Here is a 26597-nt window from a genome sequence, read left to right as displayed (position 1 = left end):
AGGATAATATTGAAGAAGAAACAGGCTTTAAAGCCTACATACAAGAAGGAAGAAGAAGAAGAAGGATTGTTATTGTTTTGTTTTCTTGACTTTTTATAAGCTTTGTCGAGATAATTGTACACTTTTTCATGACAATAAAGCATATTTCTATTCTATTCTTTATACAAAATTCCAGTTGAGTTGGTCAAGTAGTTTTTTGAGTTACAATGTCTTCAGCATGAAAAATGCAGTTTTGAGAAAATCGCGTTTAAAGTATTGTCAACTTTTATTTTCAATTTCTTTTTTGTCTGTCAAATGGTAAATTGATGCACTCCGAAATATATTTTTAAATTGCGGAGTAATTTACAAAAGAAAATAAAAGCAGCTGTTGACCGTTTCTCACTACGCTCAAGCGCGTTGGCACGAATACTCCAGGGAAATAAGGCAAAAATATACCATGTTCGGGACACTTGAGCAGCCAGGTTGCAAATGGGTTTTTTGGGTACTATATACCTAATACATTATACATACAAAAATGCCCGTCACAGTTCGGACGAGAAATTTAGTTATTAACAAATAGGTGTAAAAAATGGCAGTTTTTTCGTTTAAATCGCTACGGGTAAAAATAGGGTAATTAAATTTCTTATTTATACCGTTATTCTTTTAGTAGATGAGCCAAGGTTTAAAATGGCAGTTTTTGAATTTCAGTTAGATCATTTGTTGCTTCAGAAATTGCAAAATAAAACTAAAATTTCGAAAATAAAAAAAATGCTATAACTTTTGTGAAAATTACCTTAAGACTTTTATATTGCACAAAAACTTGAGACAAACAGTCCATATAATGCACAAACAATTTTAAGACGATTCGTCAATTAGTTTAAATTTTATTCAATTTGTTTATCCCAATGAGCTTTTTCTTCGCAATATTGTTGTTCAGAAAATAGTAATATAATAGCAATTCTGTGAAAACCACATGAAAGAAGAAAAGTCATGTTTTCAAAGTATTTAAAAAAAATCATTAAAAAGTCATTTTTGTCATTCCGAAAACATTTTACTAAAGTAGGGTCATTTTTAGTTCATAAACAATTTGAATAACTTTGTTAATATTGACTGTAGATTAAAACTACTTTGAGATTTAAAAAGCTGGTATTTTTATACGAATTTTCAAAAAAACACTTTTTACCTAGGTTAATTACAGTCAAAGTTAGCCACTTTTTTTATTTAATTTACAGCTACTTTGTTTATAACAATTAAGCAACCCAACTAGCGCCATTTCGAAGTTGAAGGTATATAGTTTATGTGTAAAAGTTTGAGTAAACTTTAAACGTCAACAGAGTTGTTAATAAAGCTTTAAAAATAACGTTTTAACGAAATCGATTTGTGGTCGGTGGAAATGAATATTAAAATCCGTGTACTCAAAAAATGAAACTGATTCTTCAAACATAATATGCTGCGATTAATATTTCCAGAGCTTGTTGATGGATTTTGATCATAATTTTTTTAAATTGTATGTACTCGTAGTCTTGTAGAGTACGTTATGTACGTAAATCCCCACCTAACATTTCAAAATGTTAGGGGTGTTCCCCTTATCGCTCAGGGATATGAAAAATAGATTACGACCGATTCTAAGACCTACCGAATATACATGTATAATTTCATAAAAATCGGTCAAGCGGTCTCGGAGGAGTATGACAACTAACACTGTGACAGGAGAATTTTATAGATGTAAATATTTAGATGGGTATTAACAAATAGGGGTTGGTGATGGAAAAGTGTAAATTAAGGGTTGCATGTATTTTTAATCCTACATCATATAAAATTAAGATAGACAATTTTGTCCAAAAAAATTTAAAGAAATGTCAGGGGGGCAACCCCCTTATAACTTATGTGTACGAAAAATAGATTAAAACCTATTCTCAGTCCCATAGGATATACTTGTAAAATTTCATAAAAATCGGCCAAGCCGTTTCGGAGTAGTATGGTAACTAACACTGTTACAGGAGAATTTTATGTATATTGAAGTAACTGTGAATTAAATAATAAAAGTGGCTAACTTTGACCGTAATTAACATAGGCGAAAAGTTTGTTTTGAAAATTTGTGTAAAAATACCAGCTTTTGAAATTCCAAGGTAAATTTACTCTACAGCCAATATTAACAAAGCTATTCAAATTGTTTTCAAGCCAAAAATGACTCCAATTTAGTAAAATGTTTTCGTAGTGACAAAAATTAATTTTTAATGATTTTCTTCAATAATTTGAAAAAAGACTATTGTTATTTCATGTGGTTTTCACAGAATTTCTATATAATTATTATTTTCTGAACAATAACATTACAAAGAAAAACTCTTTGGGATAAACAAATTGAATAAAATTTAAACTAATTGACGAATCATCTTAAAACTTTTTGTGCAGTATATGGACTCTTTGACTCAACTTTTTGTGAAATATAAAAGTCGTAAGGTCACTTTCGCGAAAGTTATAGCAAATTTTTTATTTTCGAAATTTTAGTTTTATTTTGCAATTTTCGAAGCAACAAATGATCGGACCAAAATTAAAAAACTGTCATTTTAAACATTGGCTCATCTACTAAAAGAAGAATACTATAAATAAGATATTTAATTATCCTATTTTTACCTGTAGCGATTTAAACGAAAAAACTACCATTTTTGACCCTTATTTGTTAATAACTAAAATTCTCGTCCGAACTGTGACGGGCATTTTTGTATGTATAATGTATTAGGTATATAGTACCCAAAAAACCCATTTGCAACCTGGCTGCTCAAGTGTCCCGACAAAAACCTTATTTCCCTGGAGTACGAACTTGCTATAAACGAGTCGAAGGTAGGGAGGTAAGGAGATAGTGTTAAATAGCCCTAGCTTCGACTCGATTTGCAGCTGGTTCGCGCCAGCACGCTTGAACGTAGTGAACAACGGTCAACAGCTGTTTTTATTTTCTTTTGTAAATTACTTCGCGATTCAAAAAGATATTCCGGTGTGCATTATTTTACGATTTGAAAGACAAATAAGGAATTGAAAATAAAAGTTGACAATAGTTAAACGCGTTTTTCTCAAAACTCCTTTTTTCAACGGCTGTAGACATTGTAACTCAAAAACTACTTGACCAACTCACCTGGAATTTTGTATATATTTTCTTTAGACATTCCTTGAGGTAAACCTGTCGAGATATTTTTTGTTGCATGCCCATTTTTTGTTTAACAATAAAAAAATATGTTAATTTTCACCCTTTTTTACAAAAAAAATTGTTGTTTTGACTTCTGTGTGGTATCAAAAAGTCAAAATTAGATAAAACTAAAAAAGTATACAGAGTTACCTCAAAAAACTCATAAGCTAATAAAATATTTTTGAATTTTTTGTTTAATATGATTCAATGGTAAGTTCTGATTTCCACCGCAAAATTCATTATATTTTAAGGTGACTTTTAAAAATTGGCCACCGTTGGATTATTTTTCAGTATTTTTTCTTGATTTTTATTCTTGAGTAATCTATGAATTGTACTGAATATGACTATTTAATTTAAAAATAAAATAATTCTACCATACTTTAAAAAAATATGTTTGGAATATTGATTTCAACTCATTCTGCCTCCCTTAAGGATAGCTATGACACGATTTTGATAGGCAACCCATGCTATAAATATTTGTTTATGTATGGAATTTAATAAAAAAAAATGTTTCGTCCGGCAAGCAGATGGGTACATTTTGATCTCCTATTGGGATCTTGGACTACGAATATTCGATTTAGAAAATATTACTACCGACATGGTGTTATTTTTTTTTGAATCCTGAAATAACTAATAAATATTTGTGAAAAATTTAAACGCAGAATAAAAGGATAAATTATTACCGAGGGCTGAAAATCCCTTATAGACAAGGCGAAAACGGCGGGTTCGAAGGGAAAAATATTCCCATAAGATTTTTTTGCATAATCACATTAGTGAGACATCCCAGAATAAGGTTCAAGAAGTCGCCCAAGTGAAAAACGGGCCAATTTTTTTTTAACAATTTTTTTTTAATCAAATTGCAAGAATCAATATTTTTGGCCCGAACAATTTTTTAGTTAATTTTTTGGACCATTCTGGACAAAAAAGGTCTCTTATAATTTTTCTCTAAAGTTAATCGTTTTCGACTTATAAGCAATTTAAAATTGAAAAAAACGAAAAATGGCGATTTTCAAGGCTTAATTACTCGGTTAAAAGTTATTATTATGAAAGTCAGAAAGTGACTAAATCAAAGTTTAAAGCCTCCCCTACAAGATCCTGAAGAAATTTTTGTCATTATTTCATTACTAAGCTGTTATTTTTAAGTAATAATAATAAGCGCCATGCACGTGTGCGGGGCTGTAAATGCTGAGTGCGAGAGAGAAGCTATTCCAGCAGTCCAATTGTGCATCTTACTCGCACTCACATTTACAGCAGGGTCAATACGATACAACCACTCATTGTTATTAATTAAAAATAACAGCTTAGTAGTAAATTAATGACACAGATTTCTTCAGGATCATGTAACGGCGACTTTAAACTTTGATTTAGTCACTTTCTGACTTTCAAAATAATAATTTTTGACCGAGTTATTAAGCCTTAAAAATGGCCATTTTCGCGTTTTTCAAATTTTAACTTGCTTATAACTCGAAAAAGATCAACTTTAGAGAAAAATTATAAGAGATCTTTTTTGTCCAGAATAGTCCAAAAAAACTAAAAAAAATTAGTCCGGGCCAAAATATTGATTTTTTCAATTTGATTAAAAAAAAATTGTTAAAAAAAATTGGCCCACTTTTCTCGTGGGCGACTTCTTGAACCTTATTCTGGGATGTTTCACGAATGTGATTATGCAAAAATATCTCATGGGAATATTTTTCCCAACGAACCCGCCGTTTCCGCCTTGTCTATTAGAATAAATAAAAAGTTTCTTTTGAATGAGATATTTGAAACTAAACATCACACTAAATTTTCTCTTAGTTTTTCACCCATGTAACTTATTAAAATAAATATTATAGAAATGGCTTTAATCTAACCAAAAAGGTGAAAACACAAGTTTTGAAATTTAAGGCGGCGAAAATGGGAGTAGTTCCAACTCATCAAGCAACATTAGATTCTGATTTGTGTTCATGATATGGCGTAAGTAGAGGTTAGTTTTGAGATCTCTGAAATGTTAAGAAATTATATTTGGCATGTTGATTTTGAGACCACTATTTTAAACAGCTTAGATAGTGGTGGTACTCTTAATTGATCCACCAATGATTTAAAAAACCCTTTTATATATTTTTTTCTACAACCGTGTTAAAAATGCAATTTTTAGCAGTCCATACGAGCGTTAAAAATGATACTTTAAGGCACTAGCGCTTTAAAAAAAATTTAAGGCACTGCAGTTCGTATTGACCGTATATGCAATTTTGATGTATTGTCAAAAAAATATAAAATTGGAATGTCAGTCAAGTTCAAGTAAAAGTTTTTGTAGATATTGTCCTTTAATTACGTTTGTAGAAAAAATATTGTATGATATGCGTGTTAAAAAGTACATTTTTAAGGACTCGCTATCGCTCATTCTGCAAACTTTCACATGCGTGCCTTAAACGTGTACTTTTAACACTTATATCATAAATAACTATTTTCTACAACCGTGTTAAAAATGCAAATTTTAGCACTCCATACGAGCTTTAAAAACACTTCATTTACATATAATTATTAGTTAAACTGTATGGAAGATAAATGGATTCATATGAAAAAATATTATAAATGGATTTCGAAACAATCATCATAAATTGCTTAAAAAGAAGTATAAACAAAAGATTTTAATTCATTTCCTAATCACCTATTTAAAAATAGTCCGTTGAAATGGTACATTTTTAGGCCATACCTTGCATTTGTTAGAGGAGTCAATTTTATTATTTTAATGTGTAGGGGGATTAGTAGAAGCTTAAGTTCAAGTTTTTGGGGTCGCCAACCTTGTCTCCAGGCCGCCATCTTGGAAAAGGGGAGTAAAGAGGTTTCGCGCTATATCTCGTAAATTACCAACCCTACACAAAAACTAATAAAATGTAGCAAATTAAATTTCCTACAATTTTGTTTTTATTACTTTTTATCGTCAAGTGACCAACAAAAAATATATAAACAAAAGTAAGTAAAAATTGTTTAACAAGTTTATTGTAAAGGTTATAACTTTTTTTCAGTTTATTTTACAATAAAATATCATTATAGCAATTTTGCAGAGGGTTTTTCAGAGAACGATAATTATTTCCACTATAAATGTGTTTAATTCTATTTAAATCTAGGTTTTACAGCGCTCCAAACTTGACCAGATTCTCGAATGCTTATAGGGATACAATAAAAACAAAACATTAGGCTTACTTTTCTATCTTAATATTGTTTTATTCATACAATCTCTTATAATTTTAACATTCCTATGCTATTATTAATCTATTTTTGACCTTTCTCCCCACTACAAAACTTAGAACCCTAAGCATATTATAGAAAACGCCCAAGAAGTTGTTTGAGGATAGAACAATTGGAAAAAGATAGAGGAAGAAATAATATAGTATTAAAGGGTCTAACACTGGATCCTAACGACAGAAAACCAGTAAAGGAGTCAGTAGAACACTTCATAGGAAGAAATCTGAAATTACAGGTCAAACTGAGAGGAGCGGTGAAGATCGGAGACCAAATTTTTGTAGCAGAAATGGAAAACCTAACGGATAAGCTAAGTGTACTAAAAAACAAAGGAAAACTGAAGAATCTAGAGGGACAAAAGTTGTATATAGAATCAGATTTAACAAGAAAGAAAAGGGAAATACAAGCAAAAATTAGGAAAATGGCAAAAATTAGGAAAATGGCAAAAGAAGAAAAAGACAAAGGTAATACTACGAAGATAGAATATATGAAACTGGAGATTAATGGGAAGGAGTGGAAATGGGACCATAATAATGAGAAAATTATACAAATTCACAGAAACATCGGGGAAAGGACTCCAAAAAAGTAATAAAAAATAATGAGACCGAACACACAACAATGACGACCAAGGCAATGAATGGGAAAAGCGATAGGGAAAAAGATAATGCACAGGTAAACGAAGATGAAAATAAAAAGAAAGGGAAAACTAGATTGCAGAAAAAAGGAGAGATAAAAATGGGAACATGGAATGTGAGAAACATCAACGGAAAAGAGGAAGAACTGGTAGAAGAAATGATATAACAAAAAATAGAAATACTAGGAATAACGGAAACGAAGATGATAGGAAAAGGTCTTAAGAAAATACACAAAGGATAGTGGTTACTTTGGGTAGGAGCGGATACAAAAGAGAGAGCAAAAGAAGGAGTCGGGATAATAATTGCACCGAATAGACTACAACACGTTATAGAAGAAACATATGTTAACCAGAGAATATTATCGGTGAAAATGAAACTGATGGACGAAGAAATATGGACAATAATAACAGCCTACGGAGTAAATGAAGATGCAAGAAAGGAAGAGAAAGATAAATTTTTCGATGAGCTCCAAATGCAAATTGATAATGGCGAAGAAAACATAATTGTAATGGGAGATCTAAACGGTAGAGTCGGAAACAACAACAGCGGAATAGAGGAGTACATGGGAAAAGAAGGAGAAGAAATACTAAACAGAAATGGTGAAAGAATAATAGAAATATGTATGGAGAACAAACTAGTTATAACAAATACAAAATTTTAACATAAAGAAGTACACAAATACACGAGAGTACAAGACAGCAGAAACGAAAAATCAATATTAGATTAGTTTTTGGTAAGCAGCAACAAATGGAAAAGAGTACAGGATACGAAAGTGAAAAGAGGCTCAGAGATTGGCAGTGACCACCATCTAGTAATAATGAGAATTAGAACAACAGAAGAAAAAGAAGAAAAGAGAAGAAAGGTAGTAAACGAAAAAATAAAAAGTTACAAATTAAAAGAGGAAAGATATAAGAAGAAATTCCAAGAAAAATTAAATAATACTCTGAAAGGTAGGGCAAGAAATACAAATATAGAAGAAAAATGGGAATATCTAAAAACCAGCATAATCAAAGCAGCTGAGAAATCTTGTGGGAAAACAAAAATAGCAAATACTAACATGAGGAGAACGGAATGTTGGACGGAAGAAAGACGAGAGAAAATAAAGAACAAAAAAGAAAAATGGAAGAGATACCTAAGTACAAAACACCCGGAAGATTACGAGGCATATAAAGAAAAAAGAAAAGAGGTTAAAATAGCGGTGAAAGCAGGAAAGGAAAGGTCATGGGAGAGATTTGGACAAAAAATGACAAAAAATTATAGGGAAAACCAAAAACTCTTCTACGGCGCATTAAAACAACTCAGACAAAAGAAAGAGCACACGATGCCCAATATAAAAGAAAAGAATGGAAACGTACTAACAGAAGAAAAACAAATAATGGAAAGATGGAGAGAACATTTCAAAGAGCTAACTCATGCAGACACGGACAACATAGGGGAGATACAAGAAAGGAATGAAGAACAACAAGTGGAATCCATAACAAGAGAGGAATTAGAGAAAGCAATAGAAAGAGTAAAATTGGGCAAAGCACCAGGCAAGGATGATATTACCCCGGAAATGATAAAATTCATGGGGACAGAGGGAATGGATAGCATGAAAGAACTAATGAATGATATCATAAATAGAGCAGAATTATCAAAGGACTGGGAGAAAGACATTACACTACCAATACACAAAAAAGAAGACAAGAGAAACTGTAATAATTACCGAGGTATCACCATATCAAGTATCCCTGGGAAGGTATTCGCAAGAATAATAGAGACAACAATAAAAACCCAACTATGGAAGACACACAGTGTAGATTCAGGAAGGACAGAAGCACGTAAGACCTAATATTCACATTAAGACAAGTAAGTGAGAAGGTAATCAAGAAGAATAGAGAGATACATATGTGCTTCATTGACCTGGAAAAGGCGTTTGACAGAATCCGAAGAAAGGACGTATGGAAGACACTAAAAGAAATGGGAGTCGACAGACACATAATAGAAGTAATAAAGTATATGAACAAAAATAATATAAATACAATAAGAACCAATAACGAGGAATCCCGAGAATTTACTACAAGTCAAGGCGTCAAACAGGGATGCGTGCTGAGTCCACTGCTATTCTCAGTGGTACTGGATGAAGCGATAAAGAAAGCCAAGAGAAGAATGAGAAAACTAACATTAGGATACTGGCAAATGAAACGGACTCAACTATCGGAGCTACTATTCGCAGACGACATGGTATTGATAGCAGAAAACAGAGAAGACCTACAGAACAATCTTGAAATCCTAGAAGAAGAACTATCAAACATAAATATGAAAATTAATACAGAGAAAACAAAAACAAGGATAATTTCAAATACGAAGAAGACACACGCAACAGAATTAGACGGGAAACAACTAGAGCAAGTGGAATATTTTAAAAACCTAGGAGTAATCATTGAAGCAAATGGTAAACCAGACATGGAAATAAACGAGAGAATGGGACGAAGAGGAAGCTTGTTTAACGCTATGAAAACAACATTTTTGGGGAAAAAGGGATACCGGAGAAAGTAAAAGCGGCAGTAGTTAAATCAGTAGTTAGACCAACAATCATGTAGACATGGACATTGACGGGGAGACAAAAATCCAGAGTCAATGCTATGGAAATGAAGTTCCTGGGGAGAATAGCAAACAGAAAGAGGACAGACAAAATACGAATCGAAACAATTAGACAAAACCTAAAACTGGAACCAATCAATGAAAAAATAGTGGAGGGACAACTTAGATGGTTCGGGCACGTGTGTAGAATATCGAACGAGGGGCTTACAAAACGAGTGTTCGAAACGAGAGTGCAGGGGAAAAACAAAAGAGGAAGACCAAGAGTTATGTGGTTAGATGAAATCAGGAAAGAAGTAGAGAAGAAGGGATTGACATTGGAAAGTGCAAGAAACCTAACGCAAGATCCGAAAGCATGGAGACTACAATGCCAAACTCAACTCCACCAGCCTTACACTTAAAGGTAGAAAGGCTTAGGACTAAGTAAGTAAGTATGGCAATTTTGTAGAGAGTTTTTCAGAGAACAATTATTTCCACTATAAATGTGTTTAATTTTATTTAAATCTAGGTTTTAAAGCGCTCCAAACTTGACCAGATTCTCGAATGCTTATAGGGATACAATAAAAACAAAACATTAGGCTTACTTTTCTATCTTAATATTGTTTTATTCATACAATCTCTTACGATATTAACATTCCTATGCTATTATTAATCTAACTTTGACCTTTCTCCCCACTACAAAGCTTAGAACCCTAAGCATATTACAGAAAACACCCAAGAAGTTGTTTGAGGACAAATTCGGCGGTCCAGAAGAAGAATGACGCAACCTAAAAATGCAAAATTCTTCAAAAGAGCACAAAAAAACGATTTTGAAATATTTAAAATAGGGATTAAATGAAGAGTTATCGTCCAGGAGCATGGGTATGGCGTTTGTTTTTTGACAACGATGGCTTTTATTTTCATCGATATTGGTTCGAATTTCATTATCTTAATTTAATCGCCCCATTTTCAACCCTATCTACAGTTGCGTCATTATTTATGCCTCTGAAACAAGGTCGAACATAGCGCGTATTTCAGTAACGACGCAACTATCCTATAGTGGCTTAGCACTAGTTAGTTGGCTTATTTTAGAAGTTAATTGCGCAATAAACAGGAATGGACAAAATTTGAAATTACGTCATTTTTCTTCCGTACCGGACTGAATATCTGCCTGCTATTACTTTGATTATTATAATTTATCCTAGGTGGCACAGCAGTCGGTCCCCCTCTACCTTATTCTTACAGTTGTGCGACCTATTTGGCCACGTGCTGTCGTATTAAAAATTGTGAAAAGTATTTTGAGTTTTATAGGTAATAGTATTGTCGTCTTGTGGGTAAAATTTATATTGTTATGATTTGATAAGCATTTTGTGTTTCTTGTAAGAACGCATCATGAGTGGTGGTTATTTTATTTGTAAGAAACCTCTAGGGAAAATTATTTGTCAGTGGGAAAGTCGAGCCATCACTGTCGTCGGCTAACGTTTTTCATCTCTTTATATCGCAGAAATAAAGACGATTCTCTGGAAACCCTGAGATACAAACGATTCGCTAAAACAGTGACAAAAAATGCATTTAATCTCTTTTCACTTCCTCCAACACAAGATGCAGCCCGTTACCACAGAATCCGTGTGTGTCACCAGATTGAGTTATGGCTCAGTAAACATTGTGATCCAGAAAATTGGGGCTGGAAAAAGCATGGCAAATTTTGGATACCAATCCAGACTTCCAAGAATCCAGTATGCCCGAGCTTATGAAATTCATCTTTAGCAGATGCAATGGAAACTGGAAGTGCATGTGGTTGCCGAAAAGCAGACCTCAAATGTTCAGCAGTGTGCCTCTATTTTGGTGGTGAAAGTTGCAGCAACATCGTGGACATATCATTATATATTAAAGAAAATGAATTGGTAGATGAATTACCCACAATGAAGCCTACCCTAACTCTCATTATACCACAAAAATTCACCCCGGATACTGATTCAGATCTTGACTCACAACCTGGGCCATCGAAAAAAATGAAAAATTAATAACTATGACAGATATATTTTAAAATATAATAAATAATATTATTTTCTTTAAAAATTGTCCGTGAATTAGGCCTATTGGGGATACGACACAAAAAACGCGCCTTCAGACTTACCTCATAGGTGGCCAAGAAAAGGGTCAAAAACAGCTGAGTAATAGCATAGGAATGTTATAACCATAATAAATAAATATATAGATTATAGATAGAAAAGTAAGTCCAAGGTTTTGTTTTTATTCTATTCCTATGAGAATTCGAGAATCTGGTTAAGTTTGAAGCGCTGTAAAACCTAGATAAATAAATAAACTGAAACAACTTTATAGTGTAAATGGTTCGTTGAAAAATCCTTTATAAAATCGCTATGATGCTATTTTATTGTAAAATAAAGGGAAAAAAAGTTACAACCTTCAAAAGAAACTTCTCTTATTTTTGTTTATAACTTTTTTGTTGGTCACTTGACGAAAAAAAGTAATATATATAAAATTGTAAAATTTTAATTTTCTACGTTTTATATGTAATTACATTTTCTGTATGGTTGCTAGTTTAGGAGATACAGCGCGAAAGCCCTTTGCATCCCTTTTTCCAATATAGCGGCCGGGGGACAAGGGCGGCGACCCCAAAAACTTGAACTTAAGCTGCTACTGAACTCCCCTACACATTAAAAAAATAAAATTGACTCCTCTAAGAAATGCAACCCTACATGTAACATTTCAATGGACTAAAAGCAAATTACCCAATTGCATTAGATTATTTTATGAAACGAGTCGGTCACGTTTTTACCTAAACCTTTACTTAGGTATCTGGGGTATGTTATTATACCTCAATCGTTAGTCAATCTTTAGCTGTTAGTTAACGCTGTCCATGATTGTTCGCACATGCTCAGTATCATAGTACCTACACTAATGCTGGGGCCACATTAACGTCTAATGCCGTTAATTAACGCATTATTTGCCATCTCTGTAATGCAAATATTGCGTTAATTAACGGCATTAGAGGTTAGTGTGGCCTCAGCATAAATGTGATATGATGTTTTGAAATTAAATTAATTTTTAAGGTAATGTCTGAATTCTATTACATTTTACCACGGTAGCCAGCTAAAATAACTATAACTATGTATTATACCTTCGAATAATGTCTTATGAACAAGACCAGCAATGGGTGCAAGCTCTATAGACTGAGTTTGGCGCGTTGACTGATCAGAGAATGATTATTAATCAAATCCTTCCAAATCGACAACAGAACTGGCGACGGGAAAATTATATCATTCCAAATAATAAACCATAAATCTCTGGCTCACCATGAAAAAGTAAACACAGAGAAAGAAGAAGGTAAAACTTTGGAACCAGAGATAATGACGAAACTTTTTTTGGCACATAATAATACCAAATTTTCTAAAAAGTCGAATAAAGAAAAAGTCAGAACACGTTCAGAAAACAAAATTATTATCCATCTTATCGGGATGAACGTAAATGAACGAAACGGATGCACAATTTTGGAATCTTGAACTTTATTTTGTGCGAACGAGATGATGAATGCCATTACACGATATAAAAATGTAAAACTACTTTCTCTATTCTACTAGTTTTCATTCTAAAATTTAATTTGAATTAATTTTCTACCATTTTTTTTAATTCACAAGGAAATTGAATTCCTGTAGCTGGCTGTATACTATACCATGGATCACAAAAAATATTAATTTTTTTTGTAAAGGGTATATTTAAAAAATCCCTAAACATGGCTACATTAAGACAACAAAGATTTTAAATTCGAAATAACATGCCTGAACCACCAAGATAATAGGGTGAAGTGAATATCCTTATATATTTCTTCTCATCAGACACGTACTCCTATAGGCGTATCATATAATATAATATATCGCCTGTACTTTTTCGGCGACATTAAAACAGGTCTTCTGGTTGCAACTCTGAAAGCGGAAGTCCGAGGTGAAATTTTCACCTCTAATACTACCTTTGGATAATAAGCTCTTATTCGACACCTCATTTGTTAGCCTATCTATTCTAATAATGGTCAGTTCAAGGTTTTCACATTTTAATGTTGTCAGTTGCTTTGATTTATAAAAAAAATTTTGCCTAGTCCACATTTGACATGTAGCTAATACATATTGTTTGCCCAAGCCTGCTGTGGACATACAATTTAGTAATTAACTATTTAACATTAGGAACTGGTACAGGCGTCATGACAGTGAAGGGCCCAAGGGTTCCTAAAACAAGTAATGTCATGATTGCTAAAGTATATCGAAAGTTTGTAAAAAAGAGTCAACCACAAACAAGAATATAATCAAATTTTGGATATCCTTGTTTGATCGGTACTTATCGGAGGGACCGCAGACGTTGCAAAGACAATGAAGTCGACTTTTCAAAGTAACAATAATATTATTTTACTCAACACAGACACTAAACTAGGCATCTGATTTCAAATTATTCAACTGTACCATGCCAATGACCATTAGTTGTCGAGGCATTAAGCTAATTAAAACAAAAATTTGGATATGTGGTGTGTAATTTACACATATCGAATATGTTGACCACTGTTTTATTTTTGCTATTATTTTGCTATTATTGTAAAAGCACGCAGAGGCGGCTTTACCTATTGTGCAGAGTGTGCGGTGCACACGGGCGCCGGGATGTTGGGGGCGCCGAGCATCAAAGAGCGGGTCCTTTACTTTGTTTCAACATAAAATATGCTTTAAAATGATTAATGAAAAAGTACATTGGCACTTAAGCGCGATTTATAGATTGCCACCCGCCCGGCTGTCCGTCTAACGGACGGGCAGCAATCTTTTAATTCATATAATAATCACAAAGTTGATCTTTTTTATTCATCTAAAACCAATTCCTTCCTAAAAGTACTATTTACTCGTGTACTCAAACCTATCTAATTTCCTCAACCAATTTTCAACCTTACCTCATAGCAGTGGCGGCTGGTCAGAGGAGGCAAGGGAGGCTTAGCCCCCCATAAATTTTTACACATGCTACACTGTTTTGTTAACTTTGCTATTTTGCTTCGAGTTAGAGATATCGGAAAAAGTTATTTGAACAAGTTGTTCCAATTAAATGTTCTAACCCCACATACCGAAGTTCATCACAAAATTCGCACTTTTAGTTTTTTCATTATTTGTGGTCAGGATCCTAAAATTGGAGCGGAGGCTGCTAACCGGAAAGTCTCACTTGCTAATGCTTCGCGCAGCCCAGCAGCGTTTAAGGAAACCCAGTCTCCTTAAAGCTGCATTATCGCTTAACGCACATGCTGCCCGGAGATTTAGCAAGGGCGGCTGATCGGCCAGCATCCTCCGCTCCAATTTAAGATCCTGACTACAAATAATGAAAAAACTAAAAGTGCGAATTTTGTGATACAATTTGGTATGTGGGGTTAGAATAATATTTGGAACAACTTGTTCAAATAACTTTTTCCGATATTTGTAATGCAAAGCAAAATATCGGTAATTTACTGTGTTTTTGGATCCGCAGTAGGCCGCTTTTAGAATTGAAAAAATTCAGTTGAGTATCTTAAAAAATGTGAACCTTCAACCTGTATAGTCTGCAAAACTTCAAATCTGTATTTATTTTGATATGCATATCTACTTACAGAGATAGAATTGTTACCAAATAAACGACACAAACTTTGGTAATACACTTTTACAATTAGACTTACTATTTTTAAAATGATATGATATTATGAAATTATGAATTATGATGATATTATAAAATGTAAATAAAAAATGGGGCCTTAAATTAGATTTCTTTGGCGGATTTTTTTGCTACTGCAAATTTGTCTAGGTATTTTACAGTTTGGTATAGCCTCCCCTATTGTAAAAATCACGAGCCGCCACTGCCTCATAGATGAAAAAATTAATTTTTAATTAAATAATTTTAATAGATTTGGGTAGGTTGTTCTAACGCCGTGAATACCTATTGGCTCCGGACATCATTTTTAATATTACACTATTTGCATCTGGATTTTTGTTTACATTATAAACGTACCTAATACCCTCTATACCCTATGTACTAGTACTAGGTAGGTACCTATTTGACTATTCTACTTTGACTGCGCGTCTACCAAAGGGCGCCAGGGCATCGACTGCACACGGGCGCTACTTGGGCTAGAGCCGCCTCTAAAAGCACGGAGACGGCTACCTGGTGTCTTAAGTTTTTTACTCTCGATGATTGGGTTAATTCTATAATAGGGAAATGAGTAAAATTCAATGACTACATTTCAAAAAGTAGTATCTATTTTTTTGTTCCAAAAATAATTTCTCAAACTAAATTGTGTGGATTATATTTTTTATCATTACACTTACGGTTAATGCGTACTTGAATAAATTGTAGAAAAAGCTTCTGCGCGTGACCCATTACACTAATAAATTTATGGTAATTACACTGATTTGTGTTTTGCTTTTTTACAAAAAATTCTGAAGGTGGACTTCAATTAATAATTTGGTATTTACCCTGATGATTCCTGTTAAATAGGTCCACTAATACATTTAAGCAAAGCTTCATATCATATAAAGAGTCACACCATTTTGAGCGTCGGGGGAGAGAGGGGGGAGAAATTGGCAAAATCTTAGTTTTTTATGCTTTTATCATGAACAACATTTTATACAAAATTGTTCTACATTAAATTTGAAATAAAAAAGGCTCTATGCATAATCCTTCGAGAATGAACGGTTCCAAAGTTACGGAGGTAGTATAGTATAATTATTGGTCCAAAAAAAGGCCTAACCCAGAAATCCAAAGTGGAAGTTTTCCTCCAACACCAAATTTGTTCTATATGGTCCACATACTGTTCAGTAACAAGTTACACCATTTTGAGCGTCTGGTTTGTGGGGCGGGGGAGAAGGCGGTTCGGCTAGTAGTTTTTGAAAGTTTTTCGTCAATATTTATAAAACTATGCTTTAGCGAAAACAACGTTCTATACGAAAATGTTCTACATAACATTTAAAACAAAAAAGTTCCTATACATAATTCTTATAGAATTAACGGCTCCAGAGTTACGAAAGGTGATAAGTGGAGGTTTTCGATACTTTTTATATTTTTTGGGCAATTAATGATGATTTTGGGTGGTGAGGTTGACGTTGCTTTAAGGGCTTATCACTAACATACCATCGTCCACTAAAATAGCAAATTTTATTTACAAAACACAATTCTGTCAAAGGAAATTTGTTTCATCAGTAATAATATTATAAATTGCCCAAAAAATATAAAAAGTATTGAAAACCTCCATTTTCATCCTCCGTAACTCTGGAACCGTTGATTTTGTAACAATTATGTATAGAAACTTTTTTGTTTTAAATTTTATATAGAACATTTTTGTATAGAACATTGTTTACGCTAAAGCATAGTTTTAGATGACGAAAAACTTAAAAAAACTACTAATTTACCGACTTCTCCCCCATGTCCCCCTCAAACCGGACGCTCAAAATGGTGTAACTTTTTACTGAACAATATGTGGACCATATAGAACAATTTGGTGTTGGAGGAAAACTTTTACTTTGGATGTATAGGTTAGGCTTTCTTTTTGACCAATTATACAATTCTATGTACCTCCGTAACTTTGAAACCGTTCATTTTAGAAGGATTATGCATAGGATCTTTTTCTATTTCCAATTTGTAAAACATTTTTGTATAGAAGGTTGTTCATGCTAAACCGCATATTTTCAGAAATATTGACGAAAAACCTAAAACTGCGAATTTACCGATTTCTCCCCACACCCCCCTCCCCCACAAACCTAACGCTCAAAATGGTGTGACTTTTCTCTGAACATTATGTATAGAACAATTTGGTGTTGGAGGATACCTTTCACTTTGGATGTCTGGGTTTGGGTCTAGTTACCATACACATACTACTATTTGTTGTGTACTTTCCATGTGTACCTAAATACTGTACCAGTTCGGACAAGTAAAAGTTCTATTTACAGTGAGTGGGATACTAGCAAATAAAATTGAAAATATTTAGGAAAACCACAAGTCAGTTTAGTGGCCGCAAGTACTTTCATCTCTTAAACTTGCCAGATGTAAATGAGGCTTAACTTTAAATATGATGAAGTTGAAACTGTTCATTAAAAGAATGATTAGATCTACATCTACAAGGTGATTTTGAATTTCGGGGGTTTATTATACAGTTTTTGGTTTAAAATTTTGATTATGGTTTGTTAGTTGTACACATTGTTTATTGCTATTTGCTTATGATATGTTAAATTCTACACACAGCGTGTTATATAATATATTTCGAATTTCCATGCCACATTGTTTGATTTGCTTTTCTAGATAATTGCTAAGAAGAAATGCGTTCAATGTGCGTCCCCGTTTAGGATTTTGTCCTCTTCAGGGTTTGTAGTGAATGTATTGTGTGGCAGTAAAAGCAAACAGTCCGAAAAACACACTGGGGCAAGTGTCGTGTCCTGGTGTTTTTCTTTGGTTATGCCGGACGGTGGTGTCCAGAAGGCCAAAAGTCAACAGAGAAGAAAGTTTTGATGGATTGTTGTTGGTTCCATAGACATTTACGTGTACTGTCCGTGCTTTGCTCTCGACCAGTCTCCCTAGAAACCATTGTACAACGACAGGCGAACCTGCGTCCCTCGTGGGCGGTCAGGAGGTGGCTTTTGAGCGAAGCGTGGACAGTGAGCGTTCGAGTGGAGAAAATAGTTGCGGCTATTTTCTTGGGACGAACAGGTATAATTGTGCAATGAAGTTGGGAAACCGCATTTTCGAATTTCCTAAACCTGTTGTCCGATTTGAGTAATTATTTTGTATGTTATAGCCTTATTATTTAAGAAAATCTGTATGTAATAATATTGTTGCTAGACAGGTACGTCATTTTATACCGGGTGTAACAATCATAGTGTGTTCTCTTATTTAAAGTTTGGAACACCCTGTGGAATATTCTAGCACATATAAAATATTGAAATAAAAATTCAATTGTAACCCTAGGCTTTATTAACATTTTCTTTTTTGATTCATTTGCTTATGTTGGATTGGTTTGGAGCAAATATGTGATTGAAACAACTAGAATTGTTTTCATCAATTAATCCTCATTTTCTGCTTAGTTTAAGAGGATCGGTACGTATTTTCGGCTGCAATGCTATTCAAATGGGGATTCATTTTTTTCGAATCCTGAGAAAACTAATAAGTATTTTTGAAAAATTTAAACGCAGAATGAAAGATTACGTTATTAGCGAGGGCCGAAAGTCCCTGAGAACTTCTATAATGTTTATTTTAATAAGTTACAGGGGTGAAAAAACTAAGAGAAAATTTAGTGTGATTTTTAATTTCAAATATCTCATTCAAAATAAACTTTTTATTTATTCTAAGGGACTTTCGGCCCTCGGTAATAATTTAGTCTTTCATTCTGCGTTTAAATTTTTCAAAAATATTTATTGGTTTTTTCAGGATTTGAAAAAAATGAACACAATGCCGTGGTAATATTTTCCAAATCTGTCTTTGTCTTACAACGCACTCAACCGAATATAATATTGTCAGCATATATTGTCAGTCAGACACTGACAATCAGTGACAATTTTAAATATTTGACATTGCATCGGGAATATTTTGAGAAATTGATTAAATATTATTGATATATAGTGTATTTGATAAATAATTGATTTAAGACGTGAACTTAATAAAAAGTTATTTATTGTGTATTATTTGTGGAAGATCCAAGCAGAGAATACATCAGATATATCCTGTGATCCAAGTATTTTGTTGTTAGAGATGTTCAAAATTGTAAGCGTTCCAAAATAACAACATATTATTAAAAAATCACTTTAACACTTTTCCTCTTTTCTCGATTGATTATTAGTTTTTGTTGTACAAATAAATTATTACAATCACTGAAAACATAGTTAGTGAAAAAATTATCACATTTATTAACTGAATTAATAATTTGCAATTATAAAAATAACAGTTATCCAAGAACATTCAAAAGCCATCTCTTTAAATTAATTATGACATTTTCAAGTAGAATGACATTCTAGTAATGTTTACATATCCACACCAGTGTGAATTTTACTACACGTAATTTGCCGTGTAAAGACAGAAAAAGTAGGGATACACGTAAAATATTTGCGAATTATGTACCCATAGCCTTAACAGACAAGCCTAAAGTACATAGGCTATGAGCAATTAACAATTGAGTAGCTGTCAAATTGTTAACAGTCAAAAAGTATCTGGTTTGTTGTGAAAATTAGTAGATTTATTATTTAAAGTATCAATTAAGTCCGTATTTTTTTGTTGTTTGGTGGAAATGGAACGCGCTACAAGGAATCTGACCCGCGATGTGTTCAAGCAGTGATATTACATAGCGAAGGCCCATACTATCGGCTCTTTATATTGGTAACAATTTTTTGCTAATGCAAGACCTCCCGTTCACAAACTATAATCGAATATTTACAACAGGTAAATCTTCGGACTTTGAATTGGCCATAGCATAGTCCAGATCTTAACCCGATCGGACATTTGTGTGAGATAATTGGCAGAAGAACAGGACAGCGTTTGTCACCTACTAGGACCTTACAAGAGGTAGAAACACTAGTTCTCGGGATTTGGAATGATATTGATCAAGACCAAATTGCACATCTCACTTTTAATATAAAAGTACATTATATAAAATAAAAATTTATACCATTTTTATTCAGTTGCAATGCGAAGGAAAAACAATCTTACTTTTCAATTAGAATACGAAGTGCAATCCAGCTCTCTGAATCGCGATTTTCGATTCTTATTGGAATCTCATCGGAGAGAGCGCAGGCTTGTTATTCATATCTTAACTGACCAGCACAGAGAGCTTTTCCCACATATTGCAACTGAAACAAATTGGGTAGGTGACTAGCTGCATCTGGCAATTGAAAGATGAAGTTTTTCAATCCTAAAAGCAACATTAATAATATTGAAAATATTAAAAATATGACTAAAAGATTTTTAAATTGAAAAACTTAATCTTAAACTTAATCTCTAAATTTATAATCTTACATATTTTATATTCTATGGTTCAACATAAGTAAATGAATAAAAAAAAGAAAATATTAACAAAGCCTAGGGCTATAATTGAATTTTAATTTCAATAGATTACTACATCGATTTTCTTAAATAATAAGGCTATAACATACTAAAAAATCACTCAAACCCGACAACAGGTTTAAGAAGTTCGAAGAAATTTCTTTTAAGGAAATCCGAAGTTAAATTTTGACATGGACATTTCCACATAACATGCGAAAACTGAATCCATCTGTATCTAGTATCTATCTATTATGTTTTAAGAGGTTGTCAAAATATCTTTGGAAGTCTTCCCTTGTATAATACGGTGCTGCAAATTACAAGAGATGGTATTTCTGAAGTACATATATAACAAATACAAAGGTAGACAGTCACAAAACGTTACCTTGATGGCGCATTTTCTATTATGAATTTGTATCTAAATTATTCTTTATAGTTAAGATAAATAAATAAGAGTTTCTACAGTCTTACGTGATTCCTCTAGGCTAGAACGAGAAGGTTAAAATCTTCAAGAGCTAGAATTTTTCATAGGTTTTATTACATATATTAGGTTAAGATGGATTGGACATGTTCAACGTTGGAACAATAATCATACAATACGAAGAACTTCTGACCTGGGATTCCTATAAGGACTGGGAGAGGAAAACCAAAGAAGACCTGCAGTTCTTGTGATCAGTCCTGTGCGCATGCGATTGAACGAGGTTCGACAATTTAATTTCTACGTTTTTATGTAGAATTGATTTTCATGCAGTTGATCTTTGGACTTGGAGTCTTTAAGCATCATCTCGTGTATTTAAATTTTTAAATATTTTTTAATTTCTATTGCTGCCTTTTAATACGTTTGTTTCTATTACAATATAATTCAATGTTATCTAGCATCGTTCATCGTGGTTTCATTTAATTAAATTCAACGTAGTTGTTATCAAATTAGATACAACTTTTAAATTATATGTTTTTAAAGACATAGGTTCAAAGTAACAAAATTTAAATTATCTGAAGTGTTTTGATCTCACGAACGTAAACGGGGTATTGATTAGTTACTACTATTTTTTACTTTTATAAAATTGCTGTTATAAAACTCATAGACCTTGATATTTTAGATACATGACAATCGTCTACAAATAAAATATATTATGTTTTTTACTACATTATGCATTTGACGGTCGGTACACAATTCGAACCATATTATACAATGATGGGCGAGCTAATAACCGGCAAAATAACGCAAAAGATGGAAAACATAATACGTTGTGAATAAAAACAGATGAAACTAGTAGAGGTGTAAAATTATCGATAGGAACCTAATATAAGTTTGCATTACATTACACTGTTTCCCACCTTTAGCCGATTGCGACAGGGGAATTTTATAAAATTCTCCTGTCACAGTGACAGTTGTCATACTTCTTCAATACGTCTAAAGGTGGGAACATAATATATGTAATGTAATGTAAATTTATAGGTTCCTATCGATAATTTTAAACCTTTACTAGTTTAATTTCTGTTTTTTATTACACAACGTGTTAGGTTTTCCATCTTTTGCTTCCTTTTGCAGGTTACTAGCGCGTTGATCACTGTATTAATCTGCCATAACTAGTTTAACATCTTAAATAAAATGGAATATAGAGTGATGAGTGCACTAATAACCTGCAAAATAACGGAAAAGATGGAAAACATACTTAAGAGGAAACAGTAGCGATCAACAGGTAGCAACAAACGCGGTCCAAGATTGCCGTCGTAATTTTGAATAATTTGTCGAGATATTTGGCACTCATATTCGTAATATAATAAAGAATGGCGGTACAGAGCCCAATTTTAGAAATATGTTAGTATGTGGAAATTAATCTATAACTAAATAAAATATTAAAATAGAAGTATTTCTAGACAGATTTCGAGAATATAGTTTAATCAATTCTGGCCCAAGTATACTTTCGCTAACTTAGCATCATCAGGGGCTGTATGGTTACTAGCAGGTGTTGAACGAAACAATTAATAAAATCAAAACAAGCAATCAAACTATAATTACAACACCTGCTTTTTATCTTTTTATCACAATCTTTTTATCCCTTCTGATGGCTCTAATATGGAAAGGAAAGTGGACTTTCTCAATAGGCGCATATACACATATTCAAATTTGTTGGGTGTTAAATGACTCAAAAAACAATAAAGGATATATTATATAGGTAATTAAATTCAGGTTAAGCTTACCACATCTGGCTGGAGACACCACGATCGAAAACAACAAACGAACGGATTCACTATTTCACGTCTTTTCACTCGAGTGGTCGGGATGCATCTCTTCTTTTTCTCGTAGGGGCAGAGTTTTTGGATTTCAAGTGGTTGAAAGTCCCTTTCTTCGCCACATGTGAATTTCGATAACATGATCGCCAGGAACAACATCGGCGTCGACAAGGGAAAAAAAGGGACACGATTTCGAACTATTTAAACAACCAAATCAATTTTATCGGAATTCCAACAGGGGCATTTCCTCAAAACACGAAGATATCCAAGCAAAATGTAGATAATATTTGTATGGCAAGAACGCAATTCAAAGAATTTTGTAACTAATAAATACTATCAAACACACACTGGACGAAGGACAAACAGGTCAAAAATTAATTAAAATTTGCCGGATACTACATCTTGGCAAGAGAAATGTAAGAACCTTACCATAGCCATACAAATATTATCCATGCATTAGCCATACAAATGTTATCTACATTTTGCTGGGATATCTTCCTGTTTTAACGAAATGCCCCTGATGATGCTAAGTTAGCCAAAGTATACTTGGGCAAGATTTGATTAAACTATATGCTCGAAATCTGCCTTTTATTCCTATAAATTCCAAATAAAATATTGCAAAAAGGAGCCTGTACCGCCATTAAGAAGAACAAATAATTACACTTTCTTCAAATAAGCTTTTTTATCTCATGCACAGATTTTGTGTCATTTTGGGCCTACTAAAATTTTTTATTTCTTGCAAGAAATTGAACATATTATAACTACTAACTAATTAGGCAACAAAGAGAAATTGTCACTGTCATTTTGACAAACCTGCATCAGATTTTCTCTAATCTCGTTTCTAATCTAATTTAATAAATTCCTCTAATCGAGGCCCACGTGAGCCACGTTCTTTTATTTTTATCGAATTTTAAGAATTCGTTATTGTTGTTTCATAGAAAAATAGTGTTTATTTTGTAGTTAATCTATTATACAGAGTGGGCCAAATAAAAGGAGCCACCCCGATATTTGGCAGTATTTATTACATTTTAAGAAAATAAAAAAACAGGTCAATTTTTGATCTAAGGGGGACACATTTTTACGATACGAACATCTGTCATTTGTCAACTCCCTCCCTTCCACTTCCCCCACCCCTTATTTTTAAATAGGGAATAGGGATCGTGTGCTAGCTCATTTGAAAGGTTATTCAATTCTCTATTCAGTAATGTCAACATCGACTTAAAAATGTATACAGGGTGTCCAAGAAAAATTATTTTGAATTAAATTAATTGACACAAAAAGAAGAATGTATGTAATTTATTTAACTCAGAACACATTCTACTGCTGGCAGAAAGCAGAAAAAAATGTTTTTTGATAAATAGACACTGCTTTTTGCTTAATTTTAATGTTCAAGCTTCCACCCATCTGCCTCTTGGTAGGTTGAATATTGAATTTAAGCAACAAACAGTATTTATTTATCAAATAAACATTGTTTTCTGTTTTTTATCAGCAGTAGAATGTATTCTGAGTTAAATAAATTACATACATTCTTCTTTTTGTGTCAATTAATTTAATTTAAAATAATTTTTCTTGGACACCCTGTATAAATTTTTATGTCAATGTTGATATTACTGAATAGAGAATTGAATAACCTTTCAAATGAGCTAGCACACGCCCCCTATTCCCTATTTAAAAATAAGGGGTGGGGGAAGTGGAAGGGAGGGAGTTGACAAATGACAGATGTTTGTACCGTAAAAATGTGTCCCCGTTAGATCAAAAATTGACCTGTTTTTTTATTTTCTTAAAATCCAATAAATACTGCCAAATATCGGGGTGGCTCCTTTTATTTGGCCCACTCTGTATTTTTGTGTAATAGGACTAAGTTGTTGGCCTATTTGAAAAACTGGATTATTGTTAATTGTGAGTTTTAGTTATATGTAGGTAGGTATATTTTACGTTTAATTATATAAAGTTTTAGGAGGATTTTTTATTCTAAAAATATTATCAATAGTTTAAAAAATGGGAAAAGTTCATTTAAAGTTCTATGTAAAAAAAGGGGTTGAAACTAGTTAGAGTGCATTTGGCGCTCTATGAGCTAAAGAAAATAAGACGGCTCTTGTTTCCCTTCACAAGGAAATGATTATTTATTATTGTTTTATTATTATTTTGTGCAAACACCTATGTTAACTTAAAATTTTCACACATTTTGGTTTATTTTTATAAATATTTATTTACTAATAATAAAATTGTTTTCAATTAATTCCATTTAGCAGGCCTATGAGTCAATTGATGAGACAGTTGTCAAAATATTGATTTTAGATAATGTCAATTATTACCACTGTTGTCAAAGTTTCGCAGACTTTACGAAAAAAGGTATGATACTATCTCCCGAAGTTATATTGATGACACGCTACTGTATGCTCTTAAGTTGTGAGATAGTACAAGATAAAGGTAGTTCTTATACGTGACTAGTTGACTTCAGTCATAATATTATACGTATGCCGTCGAAAAACACTTTATTTTAATGTCTTATGGTACAGTATTTCTCATGATCATCTTTCAGTGCGTCACAGTTCTTCGATTTCTTTCTAACGCATTAAATTGTATGTGACAGAAAAAAGGCACGTCGGTGATTACATTTCGTCGGTGACATTTTTATAAGATTTCTTCTAATTATTCTAGTTGTCGATAGGTGGCGCCATTTTAAAAAAAAATAATTTCTTTTTAATTAGATAATAATATTACAAATATAATCTGTATAATTTATAAGACTATACAAATCAAAGAAAATACCATTTTATAAATGCAAGAAACACATTTGATTTGTTTTTATTCCAAATTGAAAATAAAATGTGACAACTGTCAGATTTAACTAAAATGTCCTGTTAGAATAAATGTCATAAATGTGTATTATCACGGACTTACCCTTTTTCCTATCATTTGTTACGCACTGAAAAATGATCATGAAAAGGACAATATTTGATTCGGCTGACAAGTAAATGTCAAATCGAATAAGAAACGTCAAATAAACTCAATATTAAACTAAAATTGTGGCTTATTAAAGCAGATTGTATAATGGTCGGCAGTTATCACTGAGCGAGGAAAGTTTATACCTTTGTTGTATTTGTCCCATATCAACTCCAAATTGTAGGTGAATAAGGCATTTTTCCTTTATTCCGAGGCGATGAGCTAGCCAAACATCCAAGAAGGCGGAGGCCAATAAACCAAAGACGAAGAAAAAGACATACATAACCTAATGAGACTAGGTCAGGAAGAAAGTCAAAGACTAAGTACAATTATGATATGACTGAAATCAACTATACTAAATTTACAATCAAGATGCAGTAGAAATAAACAAACCAGCACACGTTAAATGCCACTAGGAGCACTCCCGAATCATAATTTACATACACATTGTAAATCCCAAATCATGATTTCTAAAGTTTATACATTGTAAATTATGATTCGGGAGTACTCCTAGCAAATCGGACAACAGGTTTAGGAAATTCGAAATATACTATATAACACGCTGTGTGTAGAATTGAATATATCATAAGCAAATAGCAATAAACAATGTGTACAACGAACAAACCATAATCAAAATTTTAAACCAAAAACTGTATAATAAACCCCCGAAATTCAAAATCACCTTGTAGATCTAATCATTCTTTTAATGAACAGTTTCAACTTCATCATATTTAAAGTAAAGCCTCATTTACATCTGGCAAGTTTAATAGATGAAAGTACTTGCGGCCACTAAACTGACTTGTGGTTTT

General features: G+C 32.8%; 1 protein-coding gene across 2 annotated transcripts in view; it reads right to left on the bottom strand.

The window, feature by feature from the left end:
- LOC126881398 (cytochrome P450 4V2-like) overlaps window positions 1-26597 on the bottom strand; it is a 187261-nt gene that overhangs the window by 141461 nt on the left and 19203 nt on the right. Inside the window, exon 1 of one of the 2 annotated variants that reach the window (XM_050645663.1) lies at window positions 22810-22826. The exons of the other annotated variant lie outside the window; for it this stretch is intronic. The gene's annotated coding sequence lies outside the window, so the exon portion shown is untranslated. Of the gene's footprint in view, window positions 1-22809; window positions 22827-26597 lie in introns of those variants that run through there. 2 annotated transcript variants of the gene reach the window in all.

The sequence above is a fragment of the Diabrotica virgifera genome, chromosome 1, assembly GCF_917563875.1.
Source record: "Diabrotica virgifera virgifera chromosome 1, PGI_DIABVI_V3a".
Classification (NCBI taxonomy): domain Eukaryota; kingdom Metazoa; phylum Arthropoda; class Insecta; order Coleoptera; family Chrysomelidae; genus Diabrotica; species Diabrotica virgifera.
Note: the sequence above shows the minus strand (reverse complement) of the source record. Positions and strands in the feature narration are given on the sequence as shown.